General features: G+C 29.1%; 1 protein-coding gene across 1 annotated transcript in view; it reads right to left on the bottom strand.

The window, feature by feature from the left end:
- Positions 1–19,570, bottom strand: part of LOC107451750 (FYN-binding protein 1) — a 97,344-nt gene that overhangs the window by 37,477 nt on the left and 40,297 nt on the right. The window contains exon 2 of the mRNA XM_071185849.1: positions 16,337–16,443. The gene's annotated coding sequence lies outside the window, so the exon portion shown is untranslated. The remainder of the gene's footprint in view (positions 1–16,336; positions 16,444–19,570) is intronic.

The following is a 19,570-nucleotide window of genomic DNA, read 5'->3' as shown; positions in this document are numbered from 1 at the left end:
AGAAATGTATTGTGTATAATACGAGAAGGGAAAAATGGATATCACCACATTAGTAAAAAAAAAGAAGCTACAGCAAAAGAAATTAACATTATGGTGTTAACTTGAAAAACTACATGGATATCACCACATTACTGAAAGATAATGAGTTACTGCGAAAGAAATTAACATTATTGTGTTAATTACGAGAAGGGGAAAATTAAATGCATATCTCCACTTTAGTAAAAAAATAATGAATTACAGCAAAAGAAATTTATTGCGTATACTACGAGAAGGGAAAAATTGATATCACCACATTAGTAAAAGAAAAGAAACTACAGCAAAAGAAATTAACATTATTGTATTAAAGCCGTGATGGGAAAAATTAAATGGATATCACCACATTAGTAAAAGATAATGAGTTACAGCAAAAGAAATTAACATTATGGTGTTAACTACGAGACGGAAAATATTAAATGGATATCACTATATTAGTAAAAGCTAAAGAGTTACAGCGAAAGAAATTCACATTATTGTGTTAATTACGAGAAAGGAAAAATTAAATGCATATCTCCACATTAGTAAAAAAATAATGAATTACAGCAAAAGAAATTTATTGCTAACTACGAGTTGGGAAAAATGGATATCCCCACATTAGCAAAAGAAAAGAAATTAACATTATTGTATTAACTACGAGAAGGGAAAAATTGTATGGATATCACCACATTAATGAAAGATAATGAGTTACAGCGAAAGAAATTAACATTATTGTGTTAACTACGAGACGGGAAATATTAAATGGATATCACTACATTAGTAAAAAAATAATGAATTACAGCAAAAGAAATTTAATGTGTATACTACGAGAAGGGAAAAATGGATATCACCACATTAGTAAAAGATAATGAATTACAGCAAAATAAATTAACACTATTGTGTTAACTACGAGGAGGGAATAATATAAAGGATTTACTCCCACAAGAGAAACGAATAAGTCTGATAGTTTCATCTGAGTGAGATTATATTCTGAGTCATGGCGATCATGAACAGGCAGAGCCAAGTCTGGCCAAGAACTCCACTTTTTCATGCGAAGTGAAGAAAATTATGTTGGCTTAAACGGAAATAGAGCCAAGTTTGATATCAATGCTGCGTTACGATACAAGAGTTAGTGACCTCTGATGTTATGCACGAGATTAAATTAGTTTTGGACAATATCGATTTAGTAATAGACGGCGACGTGTTAGATTTTTAATGCCAATAACCCATGAAATATTTTGCGGTTTGCCTGATGGCAATAGATGATTGCAGTGCTCTGGTAAGGAAGCAAAACCAATGTGCCAATTCTCCGTAAAACAAAAACAATAATTATTTAATATCTGTGGGTTTCAATTTCATACCTGTCAGCTTTTATGATTTTAATCTTTTCTAACGGTGATGATTAAATTTATTTAATTTAGTCGATATTCGCTTAGCTTCGAAAACACTTATTTTAAATTCCCTACTTTCACTTCATCTTTTTTTTTTTTTTTTTTTTTTTTTTTTTTTTTTTTTTTTTTTTTTTTTTTTTTTTTTTNTTTTTTTTTTTTTTTTTAAGTTTCATTTAATTTGGTTGCGTGTTTCATTCTCTTTTCATTTTGAGTATGTTTCACTTCATTTTGTGTTCGAAAGCATCTACCTCCAAAATGAATTGAATTTAGGTGATCTTGTTGTTGAGTTTTATTTTGAGTTCAAACAAAGCATCTTTGAATTTAGCTTATTTTTGTGTTTAATTTCATTTTCACTTCATTTTGAGTTCAAACAAAACATCTCCAAAACAAAATTAATTTTGCTTATTTTGTGTTGAATTTCATTTTGAGTTCATGCTGAGTTTCATTTTCACTTTATTTTGAGTTCATGCTGAGTTTCATTTTCACTTTATTTTGAGTTCATGCTAAGTTTCAGAGCTTTTACTCATTCATTTTGTCCAGTCTATTAAGTTACATTTCAGCTTTTTGATATCGATTGTAATACATAATTATCGATATTGATTTGTGTATTAGTAAGGTTCATTTTCTAGTTTCAATTATTATAAAAATTATTGTTGTTAGTAAAATCAACAGTTCAAATAAAGTATCTCCAAAACAGGTTGAATTTAGGTTTGGATAAACCATTTTTCAAGTATTTGTTTTTAAGTATAATTTGCAAAAGAACTATGCATTTAAATAACTTGGAATGAGGAAAATGTGATATAAAAGCATTAATTCTTAATAGTTCCCTTAGGCTTATCTGAGTTTTCGCGGGCCACAGTCTGGTTCAAAATTCGAATGAGGCCTGGGGTATGCTTATATGATATAACCTATAAATTATTGTGAACAGAAGTATTAAATGTAATGAAATATAGCTCATTAAAATATATTTATGCTATTATCTTAAAAAAATACAAATTTTCGACATCATTAAAAAAAAAGTATCGCTACAAATCATTGCTATTAAACAAAAAAAGTACCAATAAAAGTGAAATTTAAAAAATTAAATAAATAATAAATAGTAGAAATAGCTTTTTCTTGTTAAGCCTAAATGTATTAGATAAATGTTCCATTTGTTAATATCAAGCTCATGACGTATGAGCATATGAGTTGTACTCAGATCTATTATACGTACGAGTTGTACTCAGCTTAATTATACATATGAACTGTACTCAGCTCATATGTATAATTGGGAACCAAATATAGATACCCAAACGTTCCATTGTTTAAATGCACCAAATGTACATATTTTTGTTTTGTTATACCCAAATGAAAGAAAAAACATAGCACAGCACTGTATAATAGTGTCAACACAGCAAAATAAGTAAATTTTGTGACTAACTTAAGAAATCTAAAGAATTAGATAATAGAAAAAAATATACCCTACAAAGTGGATCACTGATGCGCTAAGACTACTTCAAGATTATATGCAATCTCAGACGATAAATAATGTCATCTAAGAAGTTTTTAAATTCTTTTACCTTAGATAACAGCAATTAAAAACAATTCAAGCAAATTTAAATTCCTGAGAATTATCTCTTTGTGAGAGTAATGAATGGGAAGCTCACAATGAGAGGAAGGAATTAACTTTAAAGAAAATAATCACGAGAATCACGCGCTATAATCACGCAAACGCATGTGCAACAAAGAAAACTCGGATGATAAGTAGAATTAATCTCATTTTAACACAATGAAAAAGCATATTTTTATTTTGAATTCAAAAGACATAGCATCCTGTTCTAAAAATTTTTGTTTTTTTGATCATTAGTAAAAGTTCAGTTATCGAGAAATATATTCGAAGAATACATTGTTGAACTGCACATTTCTGTGGATCGTTAGTTTAATTTTGGAGTTACAACAAAAATATGCAAGGTTGGCAACATTCTTTCGATGCTTTGTGACTAGTTTTTCCATTTCTTCTAATTTTTAAATGTACATCATAATCTATTGATGGAAAATTTACTTGATGTAATGATTTTTATTAGTCTTCAGTAAGCAATAAAAATCATTGCTACGTAAGCGGAATGCATTTGATAATTATGTGATTTAAGCAAAACAACCAATTTAAAAAAAAAAAATCGTTTTCTTGATTCACATTAAACAAAGAAAAAAAATCAGACGATACTTAACTTAAAAATTATCAAACAGCAGCCGTCGCCATAACAACGCATGCGCACTATTTACTATTACTCTTGAACACAGTCAAAAAGTGTGATGACGTCCAAATAAGGTGCCCATGCCATCAAACTTAAAACAACACCCATTTTGACAATGGGTAATAAACAAATAATAAATCTAAATTATGTAAAAGAAGTAGACGAGAAAAANTAGGGGTTTAAACACCCCCCTTGAGCTCAGACAAAATTGCAAAAATAAAAATTTTAGTAGAAATTTTTCGAGCTATTATTTTTTAAGACTATATATTTTTATTTACCTTATGCCTACTTTTTTTTTCCTAGCGGTATTTCTCAGAATACTGAAAAAACATTTACTATAATAGGGTTGTACTTTTAAGACCAAATTCACGTGATACTGTTACGGACTGGTTCCTTTCTGTCCTGAAAGTATAGTTTTCGAAACTGGCTGTCATTCGCGAGGTCTTTACGCGATGATTCTGGAATCCTAGACGTTCTGTCGTCTTTGAGACAAATCGAGAATTTTGGAGAAGCAGTGAAAAATTATATAAAAGGGGGAACGGAGTACAGTGGAGTTAGTTAGTCAGACTAAGAGTTATCTCTGTCGCTAAATCTGTTTTGTTTTGTCTTAACAAAAAGTTCCTTCAATCGCCGAACCCGACGTCGCCACTATTTCGACCAGTGAAGAAATCAGTAACAATACCATTGGAGGTACTGTGCTCGTTGAAGTTATTCATTCCAGCTCGAAACTTTGAGATCGTAGCATAGCGGATATTTCTGTCAATATATATATATATATTTGCTGTTCTTGAATCTTTAGGATGTCAACGCGCAAGAATTTAACAATTTTTAATTATTTTGAGAAAGAACCACGACCTGAAATTAGTGGGGTGACAGCATCTAGTACCAATGTAAGTTTTTCTGTTGTACAGAAATGTGATACTTCCGTTGAAGGAAACGTTTCTAGCATAACAAAATCTGATGAATGTGAAAGTGGCCCTCAAAGTGTTACTTCCCACCCATATGACATTGGACTTTTTTTTAGAAGATATTACATTATGTTCTTAAACTTAAAAAATGAAATCAAAATTTAACTAAACAATGTTGTCTAAATAAAAAGTCGAAATTGTCTAGNGCCCAATAAGCTAAATGAATTTCGTTTTATAAATAAATCTCAATTCAAAATATTTCAACATAACAGTGCTAGAAATAAAAATGGTAAAATGATATATAATAACAAAAAAAGTTAATAAATCAAATAAATGTTTTGTTGGGATGAATCTTATTCAACACAGCTCTCTCAATATAAATAAGACGAAAAGGATTCAAAACAAATTTGATATTTATAAGATATGATAAAAGTATTAGAACAACCGCACGGAAGCTTTATAGAATTTAGATGATATTGAACAAATAAAGAGACAAGAAATGAGGTGTTTGACTCCGCATTTTATTTCCGCATCCAGAAACTTAGAATATGAATCATATCAAACACGCGAACAAAATTAAATATTTACATAAAAGTAATAAAAGTGTTGACAGGAATATTGAGGGAAAAAAAATCTTGTGTAAAAACGTGATTTAAATGCGCAACTTTCTGCGTTTTCTTATTTCCAGGCGATTTTTTTTTGTGATTTCTGACAGTATTAATAAAAGAGTATTATTTAAAAAGAATGTTCACCATATTTCATAAATTAGCAACAAACGGCAAATTTTTAATGCAAAACAAAGAAATATGGAAAGATGTTTATTCAGTAATACGAGCAAGGATCGAAAGCGAGTGACATACATGAGACAAGCTAGTAACGAGTAACAATGACTGAGATCAGCACAAAAATCTAAGGATAATTGTTTGTGTTGCATTACGAGACAGAATCTAAAGCGAGTGGCATTGCTGAGACATACTAATAACGATTAACAATGTCTGAAATCAGCACAAAAATCTAAGGAAATTTTTTTATTTAATATTACGAGACAGGATCGAAAGTGAAAAACATGAATGAGACATACAAACTAGTAACGAATAACAATGTCTGAAATCAGCACAAAAATCTTCGTAAAACTGTTTATTTTGTATTACGAGACAGAATCGAAAGTGCTTGACATGGATGAGACAAACTGGTAACGAGTAACAATGACTGAGATCAGCACAAAAGTCTAGTTAAGCAAAACTGTTTATTTTGTATTACGAGACAGGTTCGAAAGTGCTTGACATGGATGAGACAAGCTAGTAACCAGTAACAATGACTGAGATCAGCACAAAAATCTAAGGAAAAATGTTTGTGTTGCGTTACGAGACAGAATCTAAAGCGAGTGGCATGGTAACTAATAACGATTAACAATGTCTGAAGTCAGCACAAAAATCTAAGGAAATTTTTTTATTTAATATTACGATACAGGATCGAAAGTGAGAAACATGAATGAGACATACAAACTGGTAACGAATAACAATGTCTGAAATCAGCACAAAAATCTAAGCAAAACTGTTTATTTTGTATTACAAGACAGGATCGAAAGTGCTTGACATGGATGAGACAAACTGGTAACGAGTAATAATGACTGAGATCAGCACAAAAATCTAAGGAAAAAGGTTCTGAAATGTCTGTAATTTACAAAATCGATTATTGATAAATTTTTGAATACGAACGAAAAAAATTTTTTTATTCAAACTATTTTTTGTTTTGCATTTTATATTAGAGTATCCGATAATCTGACAGATTTTGTTAGTAACCATTAAACTGCTTTTTTTAAAAATACCAAAATATAATTCTGCTTGTAATTAGAGCACCAGAAAAATAATATATAAAAGGGACACATGTTTCCCCTCTGCATCAAAGGGTTAACCTAAAGTTGATGTATTTAGAATATTACTTAAAATACAATTAATTATTTACTATTAATAAAAGAATAAAATTAAAACACTAAGACAAGAGAATAAAACATTGCACTGCTTCGAAAATTAAAAAAGAAAATCAATCAGACCACACGTTTATAAAATAACCTCAAGATTAAAACAGGATGTTATTACGAAACTAACACCCATATATTCATTAAAAAAAAGCAGGAAAAAAAGAACCACAAAATTGTGTTTTTTACGCTACAGTTACCAATTATAATATTCCGAGAAGAGAAAATTTAGTTAACCGCATTATGCAGTCATCATATTCAGTTCTTTTAATTTAATTAAGGATCTTTTATGTTTCAGCAGGGAATAAAACAAAAATTAACGAATTGTGAAGGTCTTTTAATGAATTCTGTAATTTAATTTTATGATATAGAACTTCAAGGCACTTGTCTGATTGGCATGATTACGCCAGAAACGGCTCTAAATTTGTCTAGCTCACAATTATGTTTCATATATATTTTAATGAGAGCTATTTTTTTCGTAATGTATATTGAAATTTAGAAAGATTTTTTTTTAAAACCAGTGTCGCCAACTTTTGCAAAACATTTTTATCACTTGCACCAATATTGATTGCACTGGGGAACAATTTTTAATTTTTTTTATTTTCTGTTGCGTGAGACCTTTTTAAATAGATCTTAGATACTTTTGTATAGCTGATTTTTGAAATTTGTAACCAGTTTCTCTATACAATGCTACAGTTTTTTTTTAAATGGCATTTTTAGTATTTTTAACAGGGTGCGTTGCCGAATTATTCAACAAAAAATAAGCACCTTTTAAGCACTAAAAAATATTTTTAAGCACTTAAAAAAATATCATAATTAGGCAGGGTTGGAAAGTTTTTGACAATCGACGGTTTTATCTTGTTTCAACCGTCATGTCAAAAAAAAACTTTTGGCGTTGTTTTTGGCAATTGTCAAAAATCATGAAATTTTGAATCATGTTTAACGAATGACATTTTCATACGCTACTGACTGACTATACGCAGAAACAGATTGGGGTTGAATTAATTATGAAAACGTTGAATAGAACAATGTGAACAGTGTCTTTTTGCATAATTCGAAGCGGAAATCCACAAAAAATCTCATTTTGAAAAAATGGAAAATTAAGCACTTTTTAAAAACACCCAATGAAAAAAGCACCATCAAGGGCTTTTAAAATCGAAAATAAGCATCTTTAAGCACTTTTTAAAAACGCTACGCACCCTGTTTAATACAGTTTATGAAAAGTAAAATTCCCAAGGCTCCCCTGAATGCTTGGGTGCCCCGGGCACAGCCATGAGTAAAGACGGTACAGCTGGGCGCAAACGAGTTATTAATAAAATAAAGACACGTAAATAAAAAACAGGAGCGGCTTTGGTCAGGGACTGTGAAGACAAGCTATTTGGAGGACTGCATATTAACAAAAATTTAACTGAATCCTAGTTAAAGGTTTAATGGTAGCTGCATGTTATTCACACACAACTTGACAGATTACATAAATCAAATTAAGAAATAGTTTCTGGAAACAACTTAACGCTACATTGCATGCAGACGCCGCATCATACGCGTGAACGAACCCGAGATATTTTCACTTCGTAAACACCATCTATTCGGACATCAACTATCTTCTTTTTTTCTATTTTTCATCCATTATACAATTCCATTACCGCGCGACACGCGATATTCAAGCGATATCGCGATAAGGAAAAACACGATTCCCAGTCCTTGGAAAACTGCCGAGCAAGAATTATACAAAAACATTTTTTTCTAATCAGTTTCAAATTCAACGCTGACGATGGAACGTTTTTATAAATGTTTTTCTTTCTCGCGTTTTATTCTATGTTACTACTGCCTCCAGGAATGAAAATAAATAATGCCTTTTGCACAAACAGACATCTGGAATGGAACGAATGAAATGGTAGACGGTTTGTTCAAGGTCTTGAACTATTGCAACAAAGGTGGTTGATGAAAAAACAAGCAGAGAAGTTTACATACAGCAACTGTTCGATAATGAAACAAAGAATAGTTCACGTTAATTACGTTTGCTGGTTCGCTATGTCATTGAATCAGTTATTATAACTGATATCAAAATATAACATTAGTGATGAATTTAAAATGAACCGCCATCTTGGATTTTAGGCTTAATTTTATAATTTACGTTTTCTTAATATGTTTTTGTATTTAAGAAACTTTTGATGACGTAGTATTATTAGAAAGCACAATACCTTTCAAAAAAGGAAAAAATCAGAAGGGATTATTAGATTAGGATTAATAGCGCTTGATAAAGTTTGGAACTTTTATGAATTTTTCTTAAAAATTTTAAAGCAATAAAATTATGCGATTTGTGGTTTGAATAATAGAACAGAAATATTTTTAAAATCCTGCACTTTGGATTTAAAACTAGTTTGAACAGCTCTTTCGCTCATTTGTGTTAAATTTAAAAGTCCAAAGCAATGAAACAAACTTTCAACCCTATAATTTCAGAACAAAAAATCTCTTTAAATGAGAGAATAGAATTTTCTTAGAATGAAATATATCAGGATAAAATTCCCTACAAATCTTGAGATGATTTGTTTGTTTTTTTCCTCATTAAATTTAAATGAAAAGATAAATACATCATGACTGTTCTGCAGTAAATAAATTAAAATGGTATTGCATAATAAAAATGATACAACAAATATTAATGAAATGATGAATTGATTCGTTATGAAGATTATATGCAAATGAATACTTCTAAAATGCTTTATAATAATACATCGATTTTTTTTACTGCATAGCTCACCCGTTACGAAAATTACTAATTATATAACACTTCTAATGATGTTATAATTAACCTTACAGTTTAGATTGCTTGAGGCAATACAGTTTGTTTATTTTCAATCGTAGTTATTTAAAGTACAAAATTCTAAAAATAACTTATTTTTCTCTGCAGCGTATTCGAATAATTAATTTTGAGATAAAATAAATTAAAATGATATTGCTACCCAATCACATCAGCTCATCTTGATGCCCTGGAATCTTGTTTTATTCGTTTGAATACAGATTCTCTTGTTAACCACAGTAGTTCCTTATCACCTCTCAATAGCGCATTTTACCCTGATTTGCTCCTCTCGACCACTGTGGTTTTTCTTGTTCTGCTTTTCATCTATTTTCTCACTCGGCTACAGTGGTGTTTTGTAGTTTTCTCGCCCAACTTTATTTTTCAATTTTTCGTAAGCAACTTTTCGTATTATATTTCAAATCTCTTTTTTCTTCTCATTCACGTGATGCAAGTCTTGAAAATGGGCACCTATTTTTGAACGCTTGTATTAGATCGACTCTTTATTTCTACTTTGTAATTTTTTGAAGCGAATGGAAGTTTTTAATCGAGTTATAATTTCGTGGTAGTCAAAAATGATTTTAGGCCGCCTTTATCAAAGCAAAATGGTAACAAAAGAAAATATGAGAATAGTGTCATAAATATATTATTAAAAAAGAATATATTATAAATTGATTCTTCAATCAAAAAATGGCTGCAAAATTATGTTTTTCACATGATTTTTTTACCATTCTTTTTACCGAAAATCGCGTAAAATAGCAACTACGCACTTATGTATACTTACAGCAACTTATGTCTGTTTTTAACCAGTGTCCAACTATTATTAAAGTTTATTTCTGGTTTCAAAAACGCCATTTATTTTCAAATAAACCTCCTTACATCCACGTTTTAATAAAGATATCGTGTATAGTAAAAAATAAAATACATCATAATAAGGAATATATTTAAACCCATTTCTAGTTCGAAAAACTTGACGACAACTGGGATTAGACTTAAAAAAAAGCTTAGTTAGTTTAATTTGTTGCGAAATAAAGATTAAAGATTCGATTCTAAGTAATAAAGATTCGATTTCATCACTAATTTCTCCATCATTCTCTTTGTATACCTTGAGAGAAGTCGTAACATTACGAATAGTATCAATAAGTTTGTTTACTCTGTCAGTTGAGGTTTATTTAACCTATATTTCTAACAAAATGAAAATAATACAGAGGAAAAGATAAAAAATCGCAGATTCAATAGAGAATCTTTTTTGATATATTGTACGGTTAAAAAAATATAGCTTTATCCGCAGTATTCTGCCAAATTAATTCATGAATATCGTGCCACGTCAATTCAATTCTTAGAATTTGGAAAGATGTTATTTAACCCATGTTTCTAATAAAAAAACATGTAATATAAAAAAAAAAAATTTAAAGTCAATTTCTACATAGGTCAACAAAGAAATTGTTTTATTTCAGTTACTTTTTATTAAATAATTACAAATTTTTTTTCATATAAAGCTAAAATTAATTAATTAAATTTAATTAATTAATTAATATTTGAAAAAACTGTATTAACATCAAGCGTCATCTACTACAAGTTTAAAAAATATATTTGGACTAGAATGGCTGAATAATTATGTTTGTGAATGTAATTTCAGAATGTAATTTCAGAAGAGAAAACCTAACAATCAATTGATATTCACAAGAGACGTACCTTGACATAACCTTAAATCCGTCGCATTGTCCGTGGGATTGTTTTCACTCATTTTTTACAATTGTTATCCACTAAATTTGAAAATAAAAAATACTACCCTATTAAATTATATGTGTATCAAAACAAACTAAAAAAATATTTGTAGAAAAACAATACTTTTATTATTTTTATGCTAGTGATAACCAAAACAGTATGGAAATGAATGAGGGAAAACTGGATCCTACCACGTGATTTCCCGGCCAATAAAATTGCAGCGTTAAACGTTTAACGCAACCTTGTTGGAAGTCGCATAAGAAGTATAACTTCAAAAAGTATTTTACTAACGATTGAAAATTTGAACAAGATATAGGGAGAGTGTGAAATAATAGTAGGAATTGAATAACTAAAAAAAAGCACAAAGGAAAACATAAAAACCGCAGATTCAATAGAAAAGCTTTTTCGATATATTATACAGTTGGCACATCAAAGCGAATTTCAGAAAATTTTGTTTGGAGAAACGTTGTAATTTAAACAATTTTAAGGAATCGCCAAGCATGAAATTGTAATTTGCAATTAAACAATGAGTACTATTTTTTTCTACCCAGTTCCCTATTACTAGTATTTAATCCGAATAAAACATTTTCTATTACTAGTTACTCTTAAAACGCAACTTCTTTTTTCCACCGTGCAAAAGTCCTTAAATACCTGATGGTTTTATTGATGTAAATATAGACAGGGAATAGAACAAAAGGAAGTAGAATATAATAAATATAGTAACATATTACATGCAAGTTAACATTTTCTGTAACTATAGTTTATCTACGGTAAGAACTCCCCCTGTCACAAAGTCTGAGGCTGTCTGTTGCTATGGAAACAAGAATAGCGTTCATGGAGGGTAGCTTCTCTTCACTCTAGAGCTAACACAGTAGACCGAAGGAAAAATTTCCCTTTTTTTCGCTGACCCGAGCCGAAACCTGTCCTAAACAATTACCACACATCCCTAGTTATACCTCGTTACCATAGTCACCGCCACGGGTCCAGACGAATTTGTTTGGGGAGTTCTTACTATAGACAAACTATAGTTTGCTGCTCCTCTTACCGCATCTTTATTCTTACAGAAGTGCTATGACAAAATCAAAGAATCAGATGAAAAAATCAAAAGTGTTAGCTAATTTTTCTCACGGTAACTGGCTAGCTAACTTTTTTCGAGGACCTTTTAAACTAGTTTGTATATGAACATTACAAAAACATTCCATAGGATTTGTTACACACATATGTGTTTACTTTAAAGTGAGACATTTTTTGAAAGGCATAAATAACTTAACCTTAACCGTGGTAAATATATTTAACAGTAATACCACTTTTAATTTAGTGAACCATTTGTTATTAATTTATTAATTATAAGACTTGTAAGCTGAAAACTACAAAGATGTGTATAAAAATGTACAGGGAAGACAATGGAATAAAAAAAATTAACATTCAATAATTATTAACTGTTAAACTTCTTGAAAGGTTCTTTCTTTGGTCTAGGCTAAACAACACCATACGGGTCACGGGAATGGCAACTGCTGAGTTGAAATTTGGTATGATGAAAAGGCCATATTTATTTATGAACTGGGTTTTTATCAAAATTCCAATTTATTCGAAAGTTATGGAAAAGTTCATTTCTTTTTCGTGATTTTTTTCCAGTTTTTTTAACTTCTTTTTTTATCAAGTTCACATGATTATTTTTAAAATCCATCACGTAATCTTCCATTTGGTTAATTTCGTTATGATTAACATGTTAACAAAATGTTCTTTTAAAAAGCTACAATAATTGTATAGTTAAAAAACAAAATATTACGTGTTTTTGTGGAAAATATCGGCTCTTAAGAGGGGGGGGGACAATAATGAAAGCGAAGCGGTTTACGGGGGTTGGCGAGCAAAGGGCGAGTCTCTTAGTAATATTAAAAAAATATATATAATAAAAATTAAGAAAAATATTTTGAAAAAATCACTCTTACAAAGAAAAAAACACATCCAAAAGATAAAGAGTGGTAATTAAATGATTTCATTTTAACATTTATTTTTCAAAATTAAAATGTTCATATGACCGTTAAAATATATGATTAGTATAAATATTACACACATATATATCGCCATTACAATACATTTTTTATTCGAATATCTTTACAACGATATAATATCATGAGATAGCGATTTTTTTTTCAAATAAAGATGGTATCTAATACTAAAAAATGCTATTTTTAAAAGTTTTCTAGACGGTAGGTAAAGGTAAAAAAATTTTGAACAAAAATTTTACAGAATCAAATTTATCAAATGATAAAAAGAGAAGATAATCGTAGGATAACTATAATTGATAGGATGCAAACGGAAAATATATTAATAAAAAACACAAGTTCTAGAGAACTAAAAATAAAAAGTTTGAAACAAATAAGAAAAAGGAACTTACCAAACGAAAACACGCAAACATATTCTCCCTATTAACATTTTTTAGGAAAAACCACTATACAACAAGTCTAATGTTTCGTACAAAAAAAAAGTAAATAACACAGAAAAGCAACAACTATTTTTCACATAGAAGGCGACATGCCTGTTGGTCGACTCGTATAATAATAAAACGCTTTTAGAAACTCGACTTCCCATTAGAGGTTGTTGTGTTTTTGTTTGGGTTGCCACAATAATATGATTATCTTTGTAGTTGCCGCCAAAGCGGAATGTAATTTCATCCTCTCCGAGAAAACAGTCGATTCACGAAAGAATGCGAGGGGAAAAATAGGCTCACTATTATTTTAGGAAACAGTAGATACTATGCAGTTGTAGACACGCGCTTGAAACGTAAAAAAATATGCATTTATAAATAGAAACAAGCTCTAAAAATAGAAATATGTTCTTATGGCTGTATCAATAAATTGCTAAGTTGTATGAATAATTTTATTGGGCAATACGAAAATAACTTGCAATTTATAGATTTTTCTAATATTAAAAGAGATTTAAGCTGTACGTTAAAAATAGCTTTTATATTGTTCATGATGTGAATAAGATTATTACACAATTTTTGCAAAATCATTTGAGAAATTGAAAAGTTACAATAGCAAATATCAAATATAAAAAGCAATTTGCAGGTGAGCTTTTTATTCTAAACGCGGCTCCAGAAACGTGTTTAAGAAAATAGAGCTAACTCGAAATGCGTGTTTAAGAAAATGAAACTAGCTCAAAATGCGTGTTTAGGAAAATTGACGCAGCTCAAAAAGCGTGTTTAAGAAAATGGACACATCTCAAAATACACGTTGTCTAAGAAAATGGACAAATCTCAAAATGCATGTTTAAGAAAATGGACAAATCTCAAAATGCATGTTTAAGAAAATGGACACAGCTCAAAATGGATTTTTAAGAAAATGGGCACATCTCAAACTGCGTCTTTAAAAAATGGACATATCTCAAAATGCGTCTTTAAGAAAATGGACACATTTAAAAATGCGTCTTTAAGAAAATGGACACATCTCAAAACGAATTTTTAAGAAAATGGACATATCTCAAAATGCGTCTCTAAAAATGGACACATCACAAAATGCGTCTTTAAAATAATGGACACATCTCAAAATGTGCCGTTATAAAAATGGACACATCTCAAAATGCGTTTTCTAGAAAATGGACACATATCAAAATGTGTGTTTAAGAAAATGGACACAGCCCAAATTGCATGTTTAAGAAAATTGAAAAAGCAATTTAGGAAAATGGACACAGACTTGGATTCCGTTTTTCAAACTTCTCTTATGAAAATTTTACTTTTTTTAAAGGCACAAATGGATCCAAAAAATTTGTAATATGATGTCGTCATTTTCCTGAATCACTTGGAACATTTTTTATCAGTCTTTTTTGAAAAGATATTAAAAGTCAACATTTCTTTTTATCAAGTTGTTACAGGTTCTATAAATTATAATGGTGGCATAAAAATAGCATTGAAGTTAGATTTTTTCGAACTATTTTATCGTTTAATGTTCTGAATACGAAGAGATACCTAAAAAGTTACATCTGTAATCTGCCCAGCCACCCTGAATTCAGTGTTTTTGCCATATAATGATTATGCTTAAAAAAAAGTAAGCATAAGTTAGCACGTTCACGCCGGGAAAAGGGAAAATACTGGTACGGGAAAAGAGAAAATACTGGTAGAAGAACTATTTCAATATATATACAATAACAATCTCATATATACAATAACAATATCTCAACAATAACAATTCACTGTAAGGAAATTTATCACGGCGAAGAAGCAATTCAATATAAAAATTGCATCCGTTAAAAACAATTGGTAGTTATGGATTTTTATTATTCCCGGAAAAAAACTAAAAAATGAAATTTATTGTTACCAGTTTTTACTCTGGTGCGCTGCCCAGATGAGACAATCTAGTGTGACCCATCGGTGGGTCACCCCGGCGTGAACGTATTAAGTACAAAATTATTCATTCAGTTATTAAATTTGAACATTGAAAAGTCATATTTTTTGCTGAGTCCATTTTTTGAAAACACTCATTTTGAATTGCGTCCATTTTTTTAAAACACGCTTTTTGAGTTGTGTCTATTTTTGTAAACATGTTTTTTTAATTACGTACATTTTCGTAAACACGCCGTTTGAGCCGTGTCCATTTTCTTAAATACCCATTTTGAATTACGTACATTTTCGTAAACACGCAGTTTGAGCCGTGTCCATTTTCTTAAATACCCATTTTGAATTACGTAGATTTTCTTAAAACCCCATTTTAAGGTATGTCCATTTTATAAAATACCCATTTTGAACTACTTATAACACATATTTTAAGCTGTGCCCATTTTCTTAAATACGAATTATTAGTAAATTATTTAAATAGTTTATGTTAGTTAATATAGTTTAAACAGTTTTATTAGTTTATATAGAATAAAGAATCATATTAGTTAATAGAATTTGAAAATTAGTTAATAGAATTACATTAGTTTAATAGAATTACAGCTGATTTACACAGAAGGGACCGCAAATAACTTATGTCTTGCAGAAAAGAATGGAATAGCAAGAGGTTTGACGTCCCGCAATTTGGTTAAAATAAAAAAGTTTAAAACTAGCGAATTAAATACTTTTATATTATTTGTTTATATCTTTTTTTTCTATTAAAATACACATCATATCATTGTTATTATATTGCTTACAAATGTTTAAAGTGATAAAGGTAAGAAGGGTGTCAAAAATATTGAAAAGAAAATAATAAGAAAATAAAGTGTGGTATTACTAAAGAACGGTTGCTAAATAAAAAAAAATTTACAAGCCATTTTGATTATTAAAATTACTATAAACATTCGATATTTTTACTTACCTTCAATCTTTTTTCCGATTAATAATTCAGTGTAAAAAAAATTTTTTATTTCATCACTTTTTCATCTTTTAGCCATTTCTTTTTCTTCATGAATTCATTGGGCGAAACTGTAAAAAGGAAAAACAAATATATTACTAATAGTTTTGTGTAATCGAATAGATTAATTATTACCTTGACAGTTAAACCTGATAAGATTATCGATAATTACAAGAAAAGATCACAAAGGATTGTTACGCATAACACATGATATATAAACGATGATAAATAGTTTTAAGATAAAAATTTATCGAGGATAAAAGTTTACACTTTGTAATTATATTTTTCTATGTGGAATTAATCACTTAGAAACACTATAATTACTTAGAATTAGAAACGTTTTGCTTGATGTGTTTTTAAAAATCAGTGATTATTTTAATAATCAGTGATTGTTTTGATATTATGTATTTCAGGAAAGATATCCTTTCGCATTCTTTATGTGTGATAATCATGGTAAGAATGTTGATGACTTTTGATATTTTATTTTTATAACCGACGTTTTACAGCCGAGTTTAGGACTATCAATATTCAACTCCATAGTCTTGTAATTTTGAACCCAACAAGGAGACAAGAAACTCCTGGATCAAACAATGGAATAAACTAGTCTGCATGGAGGACTTTTTGATGGAACTAACTCACATTTGCACTACATGGAGAGAAAAACCACGAAAACCTTCCATGGTTAGCCTGACTGCAAGGGGACTCCAACCCATGATCCATCAGGGGTCTGTCCAGACATTTTGTGAAAGGTCCGTTTTTCGTGAAATTGTGAAAAAATTACTCACATTCTTTCAACCAGGGTCCGCTTTTATGAATTTGCGAAAATAGGGTCCGTTATTGCAAAAAAAAACTTTTTCAAGGAGTTTATTTTTCAAGGAGTTACAAGATTATGCTCTGCACTGTAAAATTATAATAAAAAAATTTAAATTTTTAAAAATAAACAACAATTGCTGCTTCTAAATTAGAGATGCAACATACAAATATTTGGTATTTAGCCTATACTGCTGAACGCAGAATATTCATTTCGGACGAATAATGGAAGAATCGTCTGCCGAAAACAAAACTTAATTCGTTTACATCCATCTTTCTTGTTATCTGCCCTGGAAAATGTTTATTCGATTAACAAAATAATAATGAAGATAAACAAATTTGTGAAGGGTTCGATTATAAGAAAAATCATTTTGTGAAGGGTCCGTTTTTAAGTTAAAATATTTTGTGAAGGGTCCGTTTTTATGAAAAGATATTTTGTGAAGGGTCCGTTAACGGACCCAAATTTCTTCTAAACAGACCCCTGTCCATCTACCACTGAGGATATTTTACGTCAGCACTGTGAGTGGAGTGCAAGCGGGAGCAGAAATAGTATCAACCACTGCTGGGATTCGAGCCTGGGTTACCGCAATGGGAGACGAACGCTATATCATCAGCATGACCTACCGCGGCTCATGTTTATAACTTAAACTTTTTTTAAAAAAATGAGCTTAAAAATGCAAAAAAGCTTCTAAAAATCAAAACAAAATTCCTTAAAATAAAAAACAATGCCCTTAAACATTTTCAAAAACAGGTTTTATAATTACTTCTTTAAAAAAAATATTAATTGTAGTTAAATTATAATTTTATATAAAGATTATGGAAATTATTAAAATAAATATGTAATTTATGAAAGAAATGAAGCCCTATAAAGATAAATTGGAATTTATTAATTTTTAGTTACAATTTTCAAGAATATCCCAATTGCATTTGTATTATCAAATGTTTTTGATGTTTTTAAAATAAAAGGAATATATGTTGTTGAAAAACAAATTCTTATATCTTGAAAAACTGTTCAACATTTAAAAAAAATCTAAAAATTTAAAAAAATTACAAAAAAAAAAACCTAAAAAAGAAAAAAATTACAAAAAATGCAACAAAAAATTTTTATGACATTTTAACCTTGATGATTATAGTTTTGATATAGTTAAGGTCAAGTTAAAAACTACATTTTTCCCCTCGAAATATTTTTTATAGTTATGTTTGTTATAACGAGTTAGAAAAATAGTTTATAAATTGATTGTCAGCGAAATGTCATGTAATTTTAATCGTAATAAATCCAGTAAAACTACATATTTTAATTTTGTGAAATAACGTTTTTAATAAGTATTTTGTAAATCAAGTTAAGGTAGAATTTTAATATACGATATCAATTCCTCTAATTACGACATAAATTGAAAATATTTTGGTTTGTTCTTTTTTATTATTAGATTAAATTTTTTAAGTACTTGGTACTATACTGTTCTAGCCTATTTTTCAAAGTAAATTCGATAATTTGTTGAACAGAAATTTTGAGGATATGATTTATTAAAATTTATTTACTATAATATGTATTTGTCAATTTCATTTAATAATATTAATTGTTGCAGAATTTTTCTACATTTTAGTAATGGATGCTTTTGCATATTTTCGTCAAAAATCAACAATACAAATTTGGAAAGCTTATTCTTACATTTAAAGTGCCACGATATCAATTCGCATACATGATTTCAAATTAGTAATCAATAAATTATTTTGGTAATAATTGGTTAGTGATTGTTCATAAGCCTAAAATCTATGTTTACCTAAAATCCTTTGAGACGAAACTTTTATTAAACATACTTTTCATATTTTTTCATTGTATTAATTCTATTAATATAGGTCAAAATAAGTGAAAAATATTATATTTAATAATTTATTATTATGGTTATGAAATTATGGTTATGCATTTATGGTTATTTATGGTTATGGTTATGGTTATTCATTTTAATAATTTATGGTTATGAAATACAGTATGAAACACCTGTGTTTTTTTCTGCGTTAAAGGTAAAATCTTCAAAACACGATTCACTTCCAAACAATAATTTTTCAAATTTGCACTTATTTGCAGTTATCTAGTTCTAAGAGAAACAGTTATTCATCATTGAAATTTCCTTAATTTACAAAATCAGTTATTAAATAAATTTTTAAATTTAAATGGAAAAAAATAAAACTTTTTTTTTTCGATTTTAGTACAAATATAGTTCTGATAGTCTAACAGATTTTTTGTAACTGTTAGACTGTTTTTTATAATTTAAAAATGCCAAAATATTTTTTCTGCTGGTAATTAGAGCGTCTGAAAAAAAATATATATAACAGGAACATCGTTATGCTATCTGCGTTAAAGGGTTAAAATATTTTTTTGAAAACAGT

This window comes from Parasteatoda tepidariorum, chromosome 9 (genome assembly GCF_043381705.1).
Source record: "Parasteatoda tepidariorum isolate YZ-2023 chromosome 9, CAS_Ptep_4.0, whole genome shotgun sequence".
Lineage (NCBI taxonomy): Eukaryota > Metazoa > Arthropoda > Arachnida > Araneae > Theridiidae > Parasteatoda > Parasteatoda tepidariorum.
The sequence above is the reverse complement of the archived record's forward strand: the minus strand, read 5'-3'. Positions and strand labels throughout refer to the sequence as shown.